This window comes from Pantherophis guttatus, chromosome 8 (genome assembly GCF_059756535.1).
Source record: "Pantherophis guttatus breed Tessera chromosome 8, ASM5975653v1, whole genome shotgun sequence".
NCBI lineage: Eukaryota > Metazoa > Chordata > Lepidosauria > Squamata > Colubridae > Pantherophis > Pantherophis guttatus.
Window position 1 is genome coordinate 48,591,660 of NC_142070.1, and position 20,249 is coordinate 48,611,908.

At 43.2% G+C, this 20,249-nt stretch overlaps 1 long non-coding RNA gene across 2 annotated transcripts in view; it reads left to right on the forward strand.

Annotated features, from left to right (window-relative positions):
* The window catches only part of LOC117680145 (uncharacterized), a 112,450-nt gene extending 93,530 nt beyond the window's left edge, over positions 1-18,920 (forward strand). Inside the window, exons 5-6 of one of the 2 annotated variants that reach the window (XR_009621193.2) lie at positions 18,201-18,279; positions 18,762-18,920. This is a non-coding gene — a long non-coding RNA (uncharacterized LOC117680145). Of the gene's footprint in view, positions 1-18,200; positions 18,339-18,761 lie in introns of those variants that run through there. The other variant, XR_004595543.3, reaches the window with a different exon arrangement.
* Positions 18,921-20,249: the final 1,329 nt, after the last annotated feature.

The following is a 20,249-nucleotide window of genomic DNA, read 5'->3' on the forward strand; positions in this document are numbered from 1 at the left end:
CCTAGAGTTGGACAAGACTGGAGAGGAAAACCTTTATCTTTACTTTCTCAAAAAATAAACTAGTTTTTGACCTGGAAATGCTATTGTTTCTTTTCAGAATTCCATAATAAAGAGAAGGCAATGTTTCCTGTAATGCTTACCATCGCTGCATTATTTAGATGGTAGTGGACTGAGACCAGTGACTCATATCGATTCAGTATTGTCCTCAGAAATAATGTCATCTATCAGGACCAGGAATCTTGCCTTTTCTGTCACAGCACCTTGCCTGTGGAATGAGCTCTCCCTGAGATCTGGATGGCTTCCATCTTGATGACATTCCAGAAAAGGCTCTTCTCCCAGGTCCCAGGCTAGTGTGGATGGATCTTGCTGGATCCTAGATGTTGGTGCGATATGTATTGGATTGTCTAGTACATTCACCATTTGCTCCTTTTTCTTTTCTCAGAGAAAATATATTGGTACTTTGTCAGTAAAGAACAAAAGAGATGCTGTACAACAAAACTGGAGGAGTGATAAAATATGATTCCACCATGCATCATGGCCTGATCTAGTTTGGCTGTTTAAAGAACAGAAGACAGTCATAAAACACAGTGAGAAATTATGACAGATCTTCTTTAAATTATCTCGGCTGACCCTCAAAGCTAATACTTCAGTGGAGCACAGTAATCAGTACAGAATCTCTGAAAATATAGCCATGTACAGTATAGCCAGAAGTAAAATTACAGTATGCCAGTGACACATAGTGTGTGAAGATATACTTCAGGGATCACTCTGATTTATATTAAATATTGCAGAAACAGAATGCAGCTGTATAATATGAAGATCAATACCTTTCTTGACTGTTTTCTGTGTCAACCTTAATCAGATATTTTCTTTGTACAAGATCTCAATTACTGAGCAGAACATACTGAACTGATCAGTCCTCCAAAACACACAATGCACATATTTACTTGATTATTTCCAGATGATCACTTTCGTAGTGCTTCCCTGAGATACCTCAGTCTAACAAACGTTTCCTACATTTCCTACTTTTCTTCCCATTATATAAGAAAGCAAGTCCTGTCTTGAATTTTAGAAAACCTTTTTTCATTTGTACTACACATTTCTAAACTTTCAAATGTTATCTACTTAGGCTGACTATTACAACACAATTTTTTATTCTTACTTTTATGTAACAACTGTGTTCAGTTTTCTATTAATCATTTTCCTATTAAACTAATAGCAAGAATAGACTATTTAGCTCTTGAGCCAAAGGCGTCGTGCCTTTGCGGCCTCTGACCCAGCACCAAACTCACCTAGCTCCTTGGTTCTCCGAGGAGCTGAGGGAGATGAAGCACCAGAAAAGATGCCTGGAGAGCGGTTGGAGGACCAGCCGTTCCGAATCCGACCGAACACTGGTGAGGTCTCATATTAAGACCTACCTAGTGGCGATAAAAGTGGCAAAATCTAGCTATTTTTCCGCCCTTATTGTGTCATCAGATAATCACCCAGCCGCCCTGTTTAGGGTGACCCGCTCCCTCCTCCATCTGGGAGCATGGGATGATCCCTTGCAGGGTCGAGCTGAGGATTTTGTGCAGTATCTACATGACAAGATCGCTCAGATTCAGAAGGCCTGGCCTCTGACTGGGTAAGTCCAGACGGGATGACTGAGGCAGGTCTTGAGAGTGTTATCTGGGAGGAGTTCGATCCTGTGGCTCCTGAGGACGTGGACAGGATTCTGGGACGGCTGAACGCGACTACATGTTTATTGGACCCGTGTCCCTCCTGGTTGGTGCTGGCTTCCCAGGAGGTTACACGAGGCTGGCTCCAGAGGATTATTAACGCTTCCTTGAGCGAGGGTGTCCTACCGGCCGCCTTGAAAGAAGCGGCGAGGGACTTCCGGTTGGCACCGCCAGCGTTGTGGACGGTCTCTCCGGACCGCCGGCCCCGTGATCTCGTTAAAGCTGCTTTGACAGCGTTAAGCAGCTTTCTGGCGGCTTGAAAACCTCTCCATCGGGAGAAGAAGGAGAGGAGAGCCGGTGGGTGTGGGTAGAGCTCCCCGTAAGCCTTCTGGAATAACTCCAGAGGCTTGGAGGGTGAGAACTCCCTGGTTAGCCCACTGAAGCTCCGGATCCGGGACGACTCTGTTTTAAACAGAGCCAGACATCACGACCAACTCTGCAGGCAGAAGTGAGTTTGATTGAATACAAGCGCAGACAGAGCAGAAACACGAGAACAAGCATTTACAAGTAACAGTGCTTAACTCCGGGTTTACATTGTTTCTAATTGAATCTCTTTGAGCTGGAGGCTGGAAGATGGCGCCTTTGTTGTGGGCATGAGAGTGAAAGTTAGAAACGAAAGTGCTTATTGAGAACTTTGTGCCCTGAGAGTGGATTAAAGCTGCTGGGAATTGAGAGCTTGTGGAGAAAAGACTATTTTGCTTGACAAACTATAAGCTATAAACTTTTGAAAATTGTTCAAGGGATTTTGTGACTGTGAAAGGAAAAAAGACTTTTAAAATAAAGATGGCTTCTAAACAAGTTAAGCCAGGAGTTTCTAAAAGTGGAGGAGGTTCTCCAGTAGTGTCAGTAGTGACACAGAAAGCACAACTTCCGGCTGATTCACAGAGCCAGGAGGCTTCTTTTAATGAACTTAAAGAATTTATAAAAGAAGCCATGAATAATCAAACTGCAGCTATGAATAATATTAAAAGGTTGTATAATGCATTATTGGAAATAGATTCAGAAACGGAATTGGTTAAGGATTGTTCAGGATTTTCAGGAACCAGTGATGATAGAAACATGGGAAAAGATCTGGGTTAGAAATGTTAAATTTACACAAGCACAAAACCTGAGAGAAAATTTTTATAAAATGTTTTATAGATGGCATTTAGATCCTAAAAAATTATCATGTATGTACCCGAATTTGCAAGCTAAATGTTGGAGATGTGAATGTGATGGTGCAATTTATTATCATATATGGTGGACTTGTTATCTACAGGACCGCCCGCTACCACCAATAGCCTCCCACTGGCCAGTACGCTCCCATAGAGAGGGGCTCCTCCGGGTGCCGTCGGCCAAACAATATTGACTGGTGGCCCCTAGGGGGAGAGCCTTCTCTGTGGGGGCACCTACGATCTGGAACGAGCTCCCCCCGGAGATACGGAGGCTCCCGGATCTGCGGACCTTCCATTGCGCGCTTAAGACTTTCCTATTCCATCAAACTGGCCTGGCCTAAATCTTCTCCCCTTTTTAAATGTAAATTTTTTAAATTTTTTAAATGTAAATTTTAATTTGTTTTAAATTGTGGGGTATTTTAAATTCAGCCAAATTATTTAATTCATTTTTAATTCATTTTAATTTTTTTGTATTTATGTGTTTTATCTCGTGGCTGTTCACCGCCCTGAGTCCTTCGGGAGAAGGGCGATATAGAAATTTAATAAAATAAATAAAATAAAATAAATTGTAAGAAAATCAAGGCATTTTGGATAAAAATTTGGTGGGTGATGCAGAACATCTTGAAAAAAAGGTTGAAATTTACTCCTCAACTGTTTTTATTGGGTATAAGTATGGATTGTACAGCATTAGAACATATTTGATGGAATTGATGGTTTGCGCCCAAGATGGCGGCGCCTGCTGAGATTGCGATCTGAGGACGGGGCGCCGACCTACCTTTTGGGTCCTTTGGGGTTGTTTTAAAGATCCATGACCCCCAGGACCAGTCAGGGGAGCTCCCTGCCAGCACGGAGAGGGTTTTCTTTCCCTCCGTGACTGAGCAGAGAGGAATGGCCAGATGTCGGGAGCGATGGGCTGCTCAGCTGGGCGTCGGCAGCGTTTTTTCAAAGCCGGAGGCCATCTAATTGCTGGGACGGTGTTGCGCCGGGGCGCCCGCCGCGCGATGAATTTCCAAGCCCAGGGGGGTTGCCCGAAGAGTTGTAAGACGTGCCGGGCACCCCCAAAGATCTCTGGGACGTCACCAGGCTTTTTGGTGTTGGCAACAATGGCGCGGCAGTGATGGCGATGGCGGTGGAGGCTGCCTGGCGGTCAGAGGGCGCTGGCGACCCCCCCCCTCGGAGTCGGAGTTAGGAGTTGGGGGGGCAATGAATCAACTAGAATTACCAAGATCGGGAGACCTGCAACCACGGCTGGGGCGAAAAGGACCTGGTGTGACTTTTCTCCCAGGCCTTGGGTTGGCCTCAAATCGTGGTTGTACGGGGGTTGGGGACTTGAGACAACTGCCCTATTTCCGCCCCACTCTTCTCCCCTCCAGTGTTCCCCTTTTAAGACTGGGCCCATTCAGACCAACTGTTAGCCTGTGGGACTCACTCTCGCTATGTTTTTATTACCATCTGAACCCCCTGACTGTGGAGAGGGCTATTTCCAGCTGAAAATGGAGGTTGGTTCATGGCTGCATCCCGTCGGCTAAGGGGGCTAGACACCAGTTGGCCACCGTGAGAGGGTGGCCTGGTGTCGGGGCCTCCTGAGGGCTGAACCGGGATGTGTTTACACTTATGCACTTTACCAGCACTTTACCAGCGGTGGGGACCCGACCATCAGACCAACCGCCGTGAGAGGGTGGTTTTTTGGACCTGATCCCTGGACGCTGTTATGCACTGGTTCCATTGCTGCCATCTCACCACAAGAGGGGGCGGACCAGCTGACCTAATCACCGTGAGAGGGTGGTTGGATCGATTTTCCCCCTTGGACTGTGGTCGTCCTGGATTTGGACTGTGTCCTCTGTTGTGACGGGACAGTGGATTTGGTCCTGTGAATATGTTTGAGATCCCCCATTTTCTGTCTTCTCCCCTGTCCTCTTTAAGGACCCTCAGGATATGGTCATGTCTATCCGCTATGATCAAAATGTTCTCAGCAGCGGAGCTTCTTGGTCTGCGAGACTCCCCCCCTCTCGCAGGCTTGGCCCTCCACTCTATCGAGGGCCTACCTCGATGACGGGCTTTGGAACCCCGAGAGGTGGCATGCCGCAAAGAGGGGGTTGCGGGGTTTTCTAAAATTGTCTTTGTCTAATTTTTTAAGGGGTTTGGGGAGGGGGGAGGGGGTGGGATTGGAACTAGGGTTGTGGGTTTGGGGGATAACCCACCAAGGGGAGGGTCGGGCCCGGCCACGACGCGTGGCAGGGTGGGTGAGGGATCCGGGGGCAATGGGGGGGTCTTGGGAGCTTGTCCAGACTGTGTCTTTACTATCGGTACTGTGAGTGGGAGGGGTAGATATGGCGGGAGCAGGGGGCCATATCATGTTAAGGGAGCATGCACCCGCTGTCTCCAAGCAGTAGGGCGCTCTGGCCCCCAAGGCTCCACCCATTCTCCAGTTGCACAGACCCTCATGGCCCGGGCCTTCGTCTGATGCTGTGCAATGCCAGGTCCGTAGTAAATAAAGCCCCCCTCATCTGTGATCTTGTTCAGGAGGGGGGAGCGGACCTGGCGGGTATTACGGAGACTTGGTTGGGCCCAGAGGGAGGAGTCCCTCTGGTAGAAAAGTGCCACCAGGCTTCCACGCATTTCATCAGCTGAGGTCACAGGGGAGGGGTGGGGGAGTAGCAGTTATTATTAGAGAAGGCCTTAGGCCGAGGGAGACCACTGTTCCTCAGACAGCCGGTTGTGAGTCCCTCCTTGTGAAGTGGGGCCGTGGGGTTCAGATGGGCTTGCTGATCACGTACCTGGCTCCCTGCCACGTGGCAGCAGCCCTGCCCGAACTACTCAACGTTATTGCCACGGTGGCGGTTGTTACCCCCAGACTTATGGTCATGGGGGATTTCAACCTGCCGTCCGTGGGTGAGGCGTCTGAGGTGGCTCGGGAGTTCATGGCTTCCATGACAGCCATGCTAATTCATGACCCTACGCACACAGGGGGAAACACACTGGACCTGGTTTTTGTCTCTGGACAGTGGTTGAGTGATCTTGAGATAGGGGATATAGTCATCGAGCCCTTGTCATGGTCGGATCACTCTCTCCTTCGCCTTGACCTTAGAACCGCGGCACCCCGCCACAGGGAGGCGGAACCGATAAGATGGTACCGCCCCAGGCGCCTGATGGAACCTGATAGGTTCCAGATGGAGCTTGGGCCAATTCCTGAGGTTCTGGCTCACGCCTCGACTGGAGACCTAGTGGCCGCCTGGGTTAGGGCGGCCGCTGGAGCTCTGGATTGAGTCGTGCCTTTGCGGCCTCTGGCCCGGCGTCGATCTCGCCTGGCTCCTTGGTTCACCGAGGAGCTGAGGGAGATGAAGCGCTGGAAAAGACTCCTAGAGAGTAGTTGGAGGGCTAGTCTTTCTGAATCAGGCCGGACACTGGTAAGATCTCATATTAGGAATTACCTAGTGGCGATAAAAGCAGCAAAATGCACTCATTTTACTGCTCTTATTGCGTCATCAGATAATCGCCCGGCCGCCCTGTTTAGGGTGACCCTGCTCCACCAGGAAGCGCGGGAGGACCCCTTGGAGGGAAGAGCCGAGGATTTTGTTCAGTATCTGCATGACAAAATCACTCAGATTCGGGAAGGTCTGGACTCTGACTGGGTAGATCCAGCGAGGGTGACGGAGGCAGGTCTTGAGACTGTTGAGATGACGTGGACAGGATTCTGGGTAGATTGAACGCGACCACATGTTTGTTGGACCCGTGTCCCTCCTGGTTAGTGCTGGCTTCCCGGGAGGTGACGCAAAGCTGGCTCCAGGGGATTATAAATGCTTCACTGGGTGAGGGTGTCTTCCCCGCTGCCCTTAAGGAGGCTTCCCTGGACCCGGCAATATTGGCTAATTATCGTCCAGTCTCCAACCTTCGTTTTGTAGCGAAGGTTGTTGAGAGTGTGGTTGCGGGACAGCTTCCCCGGTACCTGGATGAAGCGTCGTATCTGGATCCGTTCCAGTCAGGTTTCAGGCCTGGATACAGCACGGAAACGGCATTGGTTGCGTTGGTTGATGATCTCTGGAGGGCTCGGGACAGGGGTTGCTCCTCTGTCCTGGTCCTGTTAGATCTCTCAGCGGCTTTTGATACCATCGACCATGGTAAAATCTTGGCTGTCCACCGCCCCGAGTCCTTCGGGAGAGGGGGCGGTATAAAAATTTAATTTTAATTTAATAAATAAATTTAATAAATAAATTAGAGACTAAACTGATTTTAAACTTAATATCAGCAGCTAGGCTGTTGGTAGCGCAATATTGGAAGAAGGACTCTTTGCCTACTATTGAAGAATGGACATTGAAAGTAGCGAATTTAGTGGAAATGGCGAAAATTTGAAGGACTATACACAAGAAAGATATATATCGGAATGGAGAAGATGGATTGATTATATTCAAAATAAGTATCAAACAAGAAAATATCAAATAGCTTAGGAATGAATGTTAAACTTAGAAGTATTATGTTATCTATAGTGGAGTTAAGGTTTCAGGGGGCGATTTGGTAGTTTAAGAATACCGTATTTTCCAGCGTAAAAGACGACTTTTTAACACATGAAAATCTTCTCAAAAGTCGGGGGTCATCTTATACGCCAGGTGTCGTTCTCCTGTAACCAGGCAGACCAGCCCGAATGGCTCTGGCGATCCCAGCTCTGACAATCCCAGCTCTGACAATCCCAGCTGAGTTCCCTGCAACTCAGCTGGGATCGCCAGAAACCATGTAAAAGGAAAAAAGTTTTTTCCCTTTTACTCTGAGGATCCCAGCTCTGACGATCCCAGCTGAGTTCCCTACAACTCAGCTGGGATCGCCAGAACCATGGCTCTGACGGTCCCAGCTCTGACGGTCGATCCCATCCCAGCTGAGTTCCCTGCAACTCAGCTGGGATCGCCAGAAACCATGTAAAAGGAAAAAAGTTTTTTCCCTTTTACTCTGAGGATCCCAGCTCTGACGATCCCAGCTGAGTTCCCTGCAACTCAGCTGGGATCGCCAGAAACCATGTAAAAGAAAAAAAAGTTTTTTCCCTTTTACTCTGAGGATCCCAGCTCTGACGATCCCAGCTGAGTTCCCTGCAACTCAGCTGGGATCGCCAGAACCATGGCTCTGACGGTCCCAGCTCTGACGGTCGATCCCATCCCAGCTGAGTTCCCTGCAACTCAGCTGGGATGGCCAGAGCCATGTAAAAGGGAAAAAGTTTTCCCCCTCCAGCTTGCTTACCTCAGCTGCTAGTCGCAACGCTTGCCTTGCTTTGCTTGCCTGAATCTATTCAGGCAAGCAAGCAACTCCCTGCCTGCAATCAAGCAAGGAGGGAGTTGTGGACTTCAACTCCCAGAATTCCTCAGCCAGCAAAGCAAAGCTGGCTGAGGAATTCTGGGAGTTGAAGTCTACAAGTCTTAAAGTTGCCAAGGTTGGAGACCCCTGTTCTATTGGGTAAGTTTTTTTCCCCTTTGGGAGCTTTAAAAAAAATAGTCAATTGGGGTTTTTTTAGTTGTTCTTTTTTAGACCTAGCCATTTAAAGTTTAGGAAGTTTTAAATTTAGCTTTCATATAAAAATAAAAATAAAATAAAATAAAATAAAATAATATTTGTGCAGCTTTCTGAGATTTAGTGTGTTTCTGTAGTGTTTCACTCCAACTACACAAACACACAAAATCTCACAAAGCTGTATGTGGAATTTTGTGTGTGTAAAGTGTGAAAGTTGGTTTTTTGGACTTTTTGTGGCTGTGTGAGGTTCCTGCTTGTTGCAGGGACCATTTTGGGTCTAGCACAGCTGCTTTTACATTGTAGGTGAGCCAGTTGATGTTTTTTAATTTTTATTTGGTGTGCATTGGAAGAGGGGCAGTCTTATATGGCGAGTATAGCCCAAACCCTATATTTTAACAGGAAAAGTTGGGGGTCGTCTTATACGCCCAGTCGTCTTATACGCCGGAAAATGCGGTAGTTAGGTTAATTTAGCTTATGATTGTTAATTGAAATACCCTGTATTTTGCTCTGGGAAGTCTGGAGGGGAGGTGTGGGGGTGGTGGGGAGGGAAAAAGGGTGGGGGGAATAATGGGGGGAAATTTTCTTTGTAAAACTTTTTAATAAAAAAAAAAGGAAAGAAGCGGTTGTGAGGCCCCTCCTCAAGAAGCCCTCTCTGGATCTGGCTGTTTTGGCTAATTATCGTCCAGTCTCCAACGTTTGTTTTATTACGAAGGTTGTTGAGAGTGTGGTGGCACGGCAGCCTCCACAGTACCTGGATGAAGCTGTCTGTCTAGATCCGTTTCAGTCCGGCTTCAGGCCTGGGCACAGCACAGAAACGGCATTGGTCGCATTGGTGGATGATCTCTGGAGGGCTCGGGATAGGGGTTGTTCCTCTATCCTGTGCCTGTTAGATCTCTCAGCGGCTTTTGATACCATCGACCTTGGTATCATGTTGCACCGGTTGGAGGGGTTGGGGGTGGGGGGCACCGTTTTGCGGTTGTTCTCCTCCTACCTCTCTGACCGGTGGCAATCTGTGTTGGCAGGGGAGCAGCGGTTGACCCCGAGGCGCCTTGTTTGCGGGGTGCCGCAAGGGTCGGTCCTCTCGCCCCTTCTGTTCAACATTTATGTAAAGCCGCTGGGTGAGATCATCTGTGGCTTTGGGGCGGAGTTCCATCTGTACGCTGATGACACTCAGCTGTAAATCTCCACCCCAGGCCACCGCAACGATGCCCTTGAAGTGATGTCCCGGTGCCTGGAGGCCGTGCGGGCCTGGATCGGGAGAAACAGGCTCTGATTCAACCCTTCCAAGACCGAGTGGCTGTGGCTTCCGGCATCCCGACATAGCCAGCTGGTGCCGTCGCTGGTTATTGGGGGCGAATCATTGGCCCCCACGGAAAGGATTTGCAATTTGGGCGTCCTCCTGGATACACGGCTGTCTTTAGAAGAGCATATGACGGCCGTGGCCAGGGGGGCTTTTTATCAGGTCCGCCTGATCCGCCAGTTGCGTCCCTTTCTAGATCGGGACTCCCTACGCACGGTCACTCAGGCACTCGTCACTTTCCGCCTGGACTACTGCAATGCTCTCTACATGGGGCTCCCCTTGGCGTGCACCCGGAGGCTCCAGTTGGTCCAGAATGCGGCCGCGCGGGGGATTATGGGAGGGATGGGGCGCTCCCATGTGACACCTCTCCACGAGCTGCACTGGCTTCCTGTGGTCTTCCGGGTGCGCTTCAAGGTGTTGGTGACCACCTTTAAACCGCTCCATGGCTTAGGGCCGGGGTATCTACAAGACTGCCTTCTGCCGCCAATAGCCTCTCACTGGCCAGTTCGCTCGCACAGAGAGGGCCTCCTCAGGGTGCCATCGGCCAGACAATGTTGGCCGGTGACCCCCAGGGGAGAGCCTTCTCTGTGGTAGCACCTGCCCTCTGGAACGACCTACCCCCAGAGATACACACGATACCAGACCTCCGGACTTTTCGTCGGGCCCTGAAAACACATCTATTTCATCTAGCCGGGCTGGCTTGATCCCATCCTTTCGGTTTTAATTTGTAATCGGTTTTAACTGGGTTGTTTTAAATTGATGGCCAAAATTATTTAATGTCTTTTAAACTGTTTTTAAATTTTATATGTTATGTTTTACCGTGGCTGTTCACCGCCCTGAGTCCTGTTGGAGAAGGGTGGTATACAAATTAAATAAATAATAAATAAAATAAAATAAGATAATATGAATCATGTGCAGCCATTTTCTGAGACAATCAGAATTAAGAATTGTAAAGTTCCATTCTTACATACACTCCCAGTTGAGAATATAGACTTCTTTTATTGAGTCGATTATTAGGTACAATTTTGTTTTGTAATTGAGTTTGAGTATTAAGAACCTTGTTCAGGATTGAAATTAGTATGAGAATAGTTTCATACCCGTGTTTCCCCAAAAATAAGACTCAGTCTTATTTAACTTTTGGGCCCCAAAATAAGCACTAGGATTTATTTTCAGAGAAACGTGATTTCAGGGTGATCAGCCTGGCTGGGCACCCTGCGCCCCCAACGCACACACAAGAGCTGCAAGTGTGCGGAGACCAATGGTATCCAGCAGCAGCCACAGCCCGCCGGTCTCTTGGTTGGCACATTCTGGACTGTGAAGCATAGAAGGCATGGAGCAGAAGGCAGGTGATCCTGATGCGTGGAGTGAAATGCAAGCGATCCCAACGTACTGTGCGGGCTGTAGGCAAGCCGAGAGACGTGAAGATGAGCCTCCTACGGCCGCCTGCTGGTCTAGGCCATCACCACTTGGCTTTCTATGGCCTGCACACAGTGCATTCTGATCGCCTGCCTCCCCCCATGCCTCTGCTTCTGTCTGCTGCCAATTTGCCATGCAAAAATAAGCCTTCTGTGGCCAGCCACTGCTCTGGCCCACCACCACTCAGCTTTCCCATGGCCCACCCAGGGTGTCTGGATATCTGCCTCCCGCCTGTGCCTCTGCTTCTGTCTGCTGGTGTGGTCGCATGAAGACGAGCCTCTTGTGGCTGCCTGCTACTCCAGTCCACCACCGCTCGGCTTTCCCATGGCCCTGCGTGATGCATCCGGATCACCTGCCTCCCTCACCTCTGCTTCTGCTTGCTGCTTGCTTAGGTACTCACTTGTGTTGTGCAGGCTGTGGCTGCTGCCAGACACCATTGGCCTATGCGTGCTCGCCCACTCCCTTCACTAGGTCATATTTTTGGGGTAGGTCCTATTTTGGGGAAAACATGGTATTAGGTCAGAGCCAGTTTGGTCTAGTGGTTAATGCATCAGGCTAGAAACCAGAAGACTGTGAGTTGTAGTCCCACCTTAGGCATGAAAGCTAATGTCAACTTGCGAAGCATTCCTGACCTGCTCTTGAGTTGTCATAGGCAGAGGGATGGGAAAACCAAGCCTCGCAGCAGTGTCGAAGAACTTGCATTTCAGTCAAAATAAAGTACATTCCAGCGGCAACATCAAGGTCATCTCCAGGAGGACCCACAATGGCTAGAGGGAATGACTTCTACAACCGGCGAAATTGCTTTGTTGGGGAATGTGACTGATGACATCTTGGGGGGCGGGGAAACAGGGTCAGAGCTAAGGCGTGAATGAAGTGAGTTCAGGGTTGGCTTCACTTGGATCGTACTGACATGAAGCTCCTAATAATAATTGGATTTCTTCTGAAGAAATGAGGCTCATGATTTATTTAGGGCATCGGTCGTAACCTGACAGAAAGCCAATTCTGACCTCACTTAATTCATGCCTTAGCTCTGACTCTGTTTCCCCCTCCTCCCAAGGTGTGTCACCAGTCACTAACCCCTACAAAGCAATTTTGCGGGAAGGAACCCTGACAGCTAGATTATTTAGAACCAGTTACTATCTCTCAGCCTATAATGTCAAGTTTGAGTGACTAGCTGGTCAGTCTATTTCTAACACAACTAAGGAATCAACACTCAGTTGTTCCAAGAGAAAAAAGTGGACTCTTTTGGAGAAAAACCTTGAAAAATGCTAAGTTTCATATTAAATCTAATCTATTGCTGGTAACATGATGATTTACCCAATGTGCCATGAGAGATATACAGTAATAACCTTTGACTTGCCTTATACACACCCAAACTGTGAACTAAAATCTTCTATTTTACATACGTAGATTTAATATATATACCCTGTTTTCCCCAAAACAAGACATCCCCTGATAATAAGCCTAATTGGGCTTTTGAGCACATGGCAATAAGGCCAAGCGCTTATTTCAGGGTTCAAAAACATAAGACAGAGTCCTATTTTTGGTAAAGCACTGTATTCTACAATTCCCTTTCTTATAGTGATAAAGAGAGTATACAGTACATCACCATGATGCAATTAGGAATTCGCATTTAGAACAGCCAGTCATGAAAAGCAGGTCATAGATGTATCAAACTAAATACAATCCATTGTAGAAACAAATAGCAACCCACTCAGTATTCTGCCATGAAAACCAAATAGACATTAACCAGGACATTGACAGTTTTAAAATGCACTCCCGCACTCAATTCATTCTTGTGTGAAGGCATGTAACAAAATACAGAGGATAAGCAAAGTAACACTGATGCTTATAATATGATTGGCTTAAAGATGGTTTAAAAGTTTGAATGGGAGTCCCCCCCCCTCCCTGACTTGGTTATAACATGGCAACTATATAAATATTTTAAATAAATAGATAGATAGATAAAAGAAAATCCAGCTGTTTATGTACCAAAGAAGAAGAAAAGTTTGATGCTGCAAAGACGTGTAGTTCTACTATGTAAAATGTCAGAATTTGGTAAATCATGGTAAACTTGATATCAGAGCAGAAATGTCAAGATGGAAACACTGATATTTTGGGAATCAGCTAGAATGGGATTCTTCACATCAAAGAAGGATCAGCTCAACTGTGATATAGATTAACAAAATAGTACTTATGTATCATATTTATATTTGCTACAATATTGAGAATGTTGAAGTTTAAACTAATTAAAGCAACATACACTTTTAAATTAAATGTCAATGACAACTATGCTATATACATTTTATTAAAATCTGAAACATTTTTTAAAATCACATAGTGCCTCCTATCAGTCATCCTACATTGTCAGGAAAAATTCAATTTCCAAGACATTTTGGAAGAACAAGATCATGGGGAAAGGGATGAAACTACTTTCTAAAAGGAGGCTATTACAAAACCCAATATCTATATAACATATGACCTACAAGCTTCAATCTCCTGTACTTTCTGGAAAAAGGAATATATATAGGTTAGGTGGATTTATTTTGGTTGATACTCTTGCAACTTTCTTGGTGCGAACCCATCTAGGGCTTTATAAATAACAATAATCACTTTAATCAGGCTCATGGTGATAGAATTTCAGTGGAAGTCCATATTTATGCTCCAACCATAGATTGGAGGCCTACAGAAAAGACAATATGACTAAAAACTGCTTTCTTCTAATTACAGGAAATTGAAATTTCAATATTAGAAATAATAGAGCATTTGGAGATAGAAAATTGAGTGTTCCATGAAGATTGAATATTTATATCAAATACTATTTTTCCAACAATTTATTGGAATTGTGGTTATTATCAGATGGACAATATTGTAATATGACTGTGTATGCTACAAAAAAAGATGAAGCTCTATTTAGTCAGCAAAACTAAAACTTAAGGTTGAAAATGGATCAAATAACAAGCATCTTGCAAATTACGATTTAAAATGATGGAAAAGATACAAAATCATCAGACCAACAAAATAAAAGTTCAGCAATATTCAATATAATTATTAGTGGAAATAAAGAATCAATTTACTGTATCAGATTTGATAAAAAGTATCTGAATAAAAATGTCTTGAAATGCAAAAGGAAAAAGAAACTAAAACATCTCCCTGCTGATATATTGAAAGTAGCCAAAGAAAGATTAAAAAAAAAACACTCTCAAAACAATGCAAACAGAGGAAAATTGGTACTGGTTAAACATTGAGCAAGACCAACAGTAACAAAATTTGTAATCTAAATAAATAATGGATAGAAATCGAGGATAACAATTGAAGGGAAGGGCAAAAGTTTTCTTTATCAAAATTGCAGACATCAAAGCAAAATTCTTTGCAGTTATAGACACAATGAGAAACAAGGCAAAGAGCTAATGGAGAAAGAATTTATAAAGATAAGATGGCAGAAAAATTATTTTTAAATGATCCCAAAATCAGTGACACATACAATGATGTACTTATTGAATTAGAGTCAGACCTGGAAAGTAATACGAAATGGCAAAACTGAAGACAATATTGTTAATAATAAAGAGGCTGCAAGAGTTGACAAAATATCAGCTGAACTGTTTAAAGCTGTTCAAGATGACGCAGTTGAAGTACCATTTGTGGTTTGCAAGCAGGTATGCAAAATAGAGCAATAGCCAAGAAACTGGAAAAGATAAATGTATATTCCAATACCCCAAACAGGCAGTACTACAATTGCATTTCTCTTACATGCTAGTAAGATAATGCTCAATATTTTGAGATCTAGAATTTAAAAGTATTTAGAACAACCACAAAAAATTTCAGATGTATATGTTGGATCCAGAAGAAGCAGAGCACCCGAGATCATATTACTCGCATCCCTGGATAATGGAAAATGCAAGGGAGTTCCAAAAATTATGTCTATTTTTGCTTTATTGAATATACTAAAATGTTTTGACCACAATAAATTGTATATAAATCTTAAAAGATGGATGTACTGTACCATCTCATCTGGCTATTACGAATTTTAGGATGAATAGGAATTAACGGTTGAAATATAAAACAACCAAGTGGTTCAAAGAAATGCCCAGTCACCTTATTCAGTCACCTTATAGTTGAAATTATTCATAAAATACTACCATGCAAAATTATAGACTTAAGAAATAGAAATTAGAATTAAAAATGTTGACAAAAACATAGATAACCTCAATTGTACTATTTTAATAAGGGGAAGTGAAGTAAACCTCTTGTTGAAGATGAAACAGAGAGCAAATGCCAATCTGCTTTTTATACAAATGAAACAGATTATGTCAGAAGGCAATAACAACCCAATGACAAAGGCAATAACAGACCATCTTCCTAGGTTCAAAATTCACAGGGAAGGTCACTGTAGCCATTAAATAATGAGATATCTGCTGTTTGGAACAAAAATGAAAATTCTTGACAAACAAATGAACTATCAAGGCAATGACTTTCCCAATTTGTAACATACAACTATAATCACCAAAAGAACTGAATGAAAATTGGATGCTAAAGAACATCATTAAGAATATTTTTAATCAAAAGAAGAGCAAAACTTCAATATTAACTAAAGTAAAACTGTATTCCTCTCTGTTAAAGTTAAATATTTTGTACACATAATGCACAGGGAAACTCATTGTTGAAAACAGTTGAAGAAGAGGCTGATAGAAGGCCAGATGAAGAGATATGATGACTAATGACAGAAGGAACTTGTAAGTTTTCAAAGGAGCAATTACTGAAAGATAGCCCTAGCAGAATTATTCCTGTAAGGGCACAGAGTCAGGAGCAAAGGAGTACTAAACAATAATTTACATTTTGAATTTATTTATGGATGGATGGATGGATGGATAGATTAGATGATAGATTTTATATATGCATACATGCCTGCATGCATGGAACTTTACTTCTGAAAAATTGGGTGGGTTACAATTTATTTTATTTTATTTTATTTTATTTTGAATTTATATTCCGCACCTTCTCCCGAGGGACTCAGGGCGGTATACAGCCAGATAAAAATATACAATACAAACATTAAAAACAATTAAAAGGATATATATTAATTTGGCCCCAATTTAAAATAACAAACCAATTAAAATATTTAAAAAATATGTTAAAAAATATGTTAAGTCAGCCCGGCATGCTGAAAAAAGAACGTTTTAAGGGCACGACTGAAGGCACCGAGGTCTTGGATTCTCCTTATCTCTGGGGGCAGCTGATTCCAGAGGGTAGGTGCCCCCACAGAGAAGGCCCTCTCCCTGGGGATCACCAGCCTACATTGTTTGGCTGATGGCATCCCGAGGAGGCCCTCTCTGTGGGAGTGCACAGGTCGGTGGGAGGTCATCGGTAGCAGCAGGCGGTCTCGAAGATAATTTGGGTTAGAAGTTGATGTTTCTTTAGGTTCTAGCCATTATACATCTGTTTGCTCAGATATAGTCTATGGTTCAACCACAATTTCAACTGAGAAACAGTAAACATTTTAGATAAGGGGTGTCAAACTTGTGGCGTCACATTGTCATCACATTATGTATCGCAACTTTTCCCCCTTCACTAATCTAGGGGTGGGCGTAGCCAGAGCATGATGCATCCAGCCCACGGGCCATGAGTTTGACACTCCTGTTTTAGATCACGTTAGTCTAAGATTACAAGAGAATTTCTAGAAGATTGGCCATCTGGCAGATCTGAAATCAATAGATACAAAGAAATAAGTCTTATTTATGACCCATTCCAAAGGAACAAGTACATGTCAAAGAAAGAGGCTGCCCAGAGCACACACTTATCATACATCCACTAACCAACACCTAGGTAAGCAAAAACCATCAACTGTACCACAATAGACATCAATCAATCTTATGTGCCCAAATCCACATAAGGCTGATAGTACAAGTACAAGGGACACAGTGGCTCAGTGGCTAAGATGCTGAGCTTGTCAATCGAAGGTTGGCAGTTCAGCGGTTCGAATCCCTAGTGCCACGTAACAGGGTGAGTTCCTGTTACTTGTCCCAGAGTCTGCCAACCTAGCAGTTCAAAAGAAATGCAAGTAGAAAAGTAGGGACCACCTTTGATGGGAAGGTAACAGCGTTCCATGCATCTTTTCCTTTTGCGTTCCATGCCTTTGGCATTTAGTCATGCCGGCCACATGACCACAGAGACATCTCCAGATAGCGCTGGCTCTTCAGCTTTGAAACGGAGATGAGCACCGCCCCCTATAGTTGGGAATGACTAGCACATATGTGCGAGGGGAACCTTTACCTTTTTACAAGTGGCTATATAAAAACCACTAACAAATTTGGCTCTCCATGCCAGAAAACTGATGATGTGACCTTGTCTGGTAACAAAATGTCTGTCAGAAGCAAATCTAAGATATGATCTATCAAGGAACTCTTGAATATGGCATTCTGGATCCTCAAAATTTATTTTCAACTATTTCCTTCATGTTTCAGCCTGGTCATCAAAATTTCTGATACTGTAATGTAGAATGAAACTAGAAACTAGAAACTATAATCAGGCAAGGCAAACATGGATATTTGTGATGAACACTGAAATGAGGAAAAGTGAATAATTAAGGTTTACCTCCCATTTTTAAAGCAGTTTACTGACCAACTCACAGTGACCTAGTTTGCATCTATGTAAAGAGTACTTTACAGTGCTCTTACAGGAGAGTAAGAATAGGCAGATCTGAAGGAAAAGGTGTGAGACAGAGGGGCATGGAGAGGGCTAAGCCATAGAGTGGTCAAGGGTAGGACACGACTAAATGGTTGATGACAACAACATAAAGAGTACATTCTTATATTATGCTATATTATACAAAAACACAGTAATATTATGCTACATTTTAAACAAAGCTATAATGTTGCTAAGGTAAGAAAAAAAGCTCGAAACTGTAGGTATTGGGGAAAACTATAGGAATGACATGATTTCATTTCCTTGAACCTAGCCAAATTTTGTTATACTACCTGTACAATTAATAATACCTTGATTGGTCATGAATGAACCCACTACCAAATGCAACATTCTTATCCTGTTATGTTATTTTGTTTTTAATGTGTTTTATTTTAATCTTGGTCTATGACCGAATAAAATTCTCTTTTTGTCTTTCTCTAGGAATAACATGCCAGATATAAGACATTAAAAGCTCTGAGCTATGAGTGAAACTTTGGTGCTGTTTGTAATGTCACAAGATGTGAGTGGTCAAAATTGCTGCTGAAAATATGTCACAATAATAAAAAATATTTTTTTAAAGAAGTGTGGATAAGGCTGTTTCAAGGTGAAAAAGGGAAGACATCAAGGAATACATATACAATTTGATTTTTATCTAGACTGTTGTTACATTTTATATCCTTTTTGTACATGTTCTTATTATCTTAACACGCATACCTAGTAACTTACTTTGGAATCTTGCCCCGTGTTTAGGAACTGAACATTATTTCTTGTCCTGCCACTGATCTGATTTATGTTGTTTGAGAATGAGAATATCAGTTCCTGCAGAATTTCTGCAGAGAGAGAGCAAAAAGACAAATGAGGAGAACTGCATTATGATATAATTAAACATACAGTACAAATTATATACCTGCATGTTTATAGATACATACACACCACAAAGACATATATACACATACTGTACACAAACACTTCCTTTTTCAGTTAATATAATTTATTTTTCAGGTTTACAGCATGGTGAATGATACAAAATATACAGAAGGTCACAGCAGCAAACTAAGCATTGTGACTACAAGTTCGGATTTTTATGGTAAAAGATTTTTATGGTAAGCATGTGTTTTGTAAAATAATTCTTTTCCTAGACCATTAATTTTTATGATCAAATTAAATTAACCTTGAGTGGCATCATTCATACAGAATTAGAAAAGCTCAAATAGACAAATACAATGAGGAGAAAGGCAAGGGGAAGGAGGGGTGAACATCAAAAGAGCAAGTAAGGAATGGAGCCTAGAATTCTTCAAAATTTCCAAAGTTATCTCCTTTTAACAAGATTATCTGCATCCTTTTCTGTTTCTTCTTCTTGTTCTTTTTTTTTTTTTTTTTTTTTTTGATAGACCATCTGCCAAACCAGTCTTCATTACAGAGGATTGGGCCAAACTGTGCATTACAAATGGAATTTTTTGCCACAAGGAATGCTCTTTGGAGCCAAGCTGCTTGAGGTCCAATCTAAGCCCATAAAACCAAAATGTAATTTAGTGCAAGACTGAAATATTTATATACTTTGCATCAGTAGAAAAAAAATGATCGAGCATTATTATTGCATATGGGCCAATGTTGCACTCCTATCTGTAGATGATTACCCAATTAATATACAATCCACAATAATCTGCTGCATTATCTTGCAGAATGTTCAAATGGAGATTTCTAAATTGGCTTGTGAGTTGTCTGACTTGTCTCCCAATACTTGCCTAAAACCTAAGTGGTAACAGGATGAGACAGGGCAGATCAACTGTAAAACACTTACATTTTGCTTCATTCTTAATTAGCATACTTCCAGAGGGGAAACTGTTATTTGGACAAGAGACAAAATCCTATGTAGTTTTTATGTGTGTAGTTTTTTCCAATTCAATTCCAAAACATTGAAATTGTCTTTGGTTGGACTCATTTTTAAAAGTTTTGTTTTAAAAGAATCTATGAAAATTGCATAAAAATGATACCTGTTACTAAAGGTACTAAAATCATGTTTGTTTTAGTTTATGCTATCTGTCATGTTACCTGAATTTTCTTTATCTGTGTAACTTTGCTTATGAGGCAAAATTTTGAAGCAACTGTATTTAAGTCAAAAGAATTCTTCTTTCCAAACTGCATCTTAAGGACTGGACCAACATTTCATTTTTTATTGCAGATCCCAAAGTTTTGGAATATAGTTACTAATTTTTCTCCTTTTGCTTGCCGAATGAATTGGATAATGTGCTTTCACTTAATTATTAACCCCCATGCCACTTTGGAAATGTATACATTGAACTGAATGCATTCTTTGACACAGATAAACATATTGGGAGATAAGCACACAGAAATGTGTGGGGAAAAGTATCACATAAACCCTGCTGGGAGCACAATTTAATTGTCAATGTATAGTACAAAATGAGGTTCCTTATACTGTATGTGGCATTTTCTGATTTCTGGACTTAATGCTGGACTGTATGGCTTGTG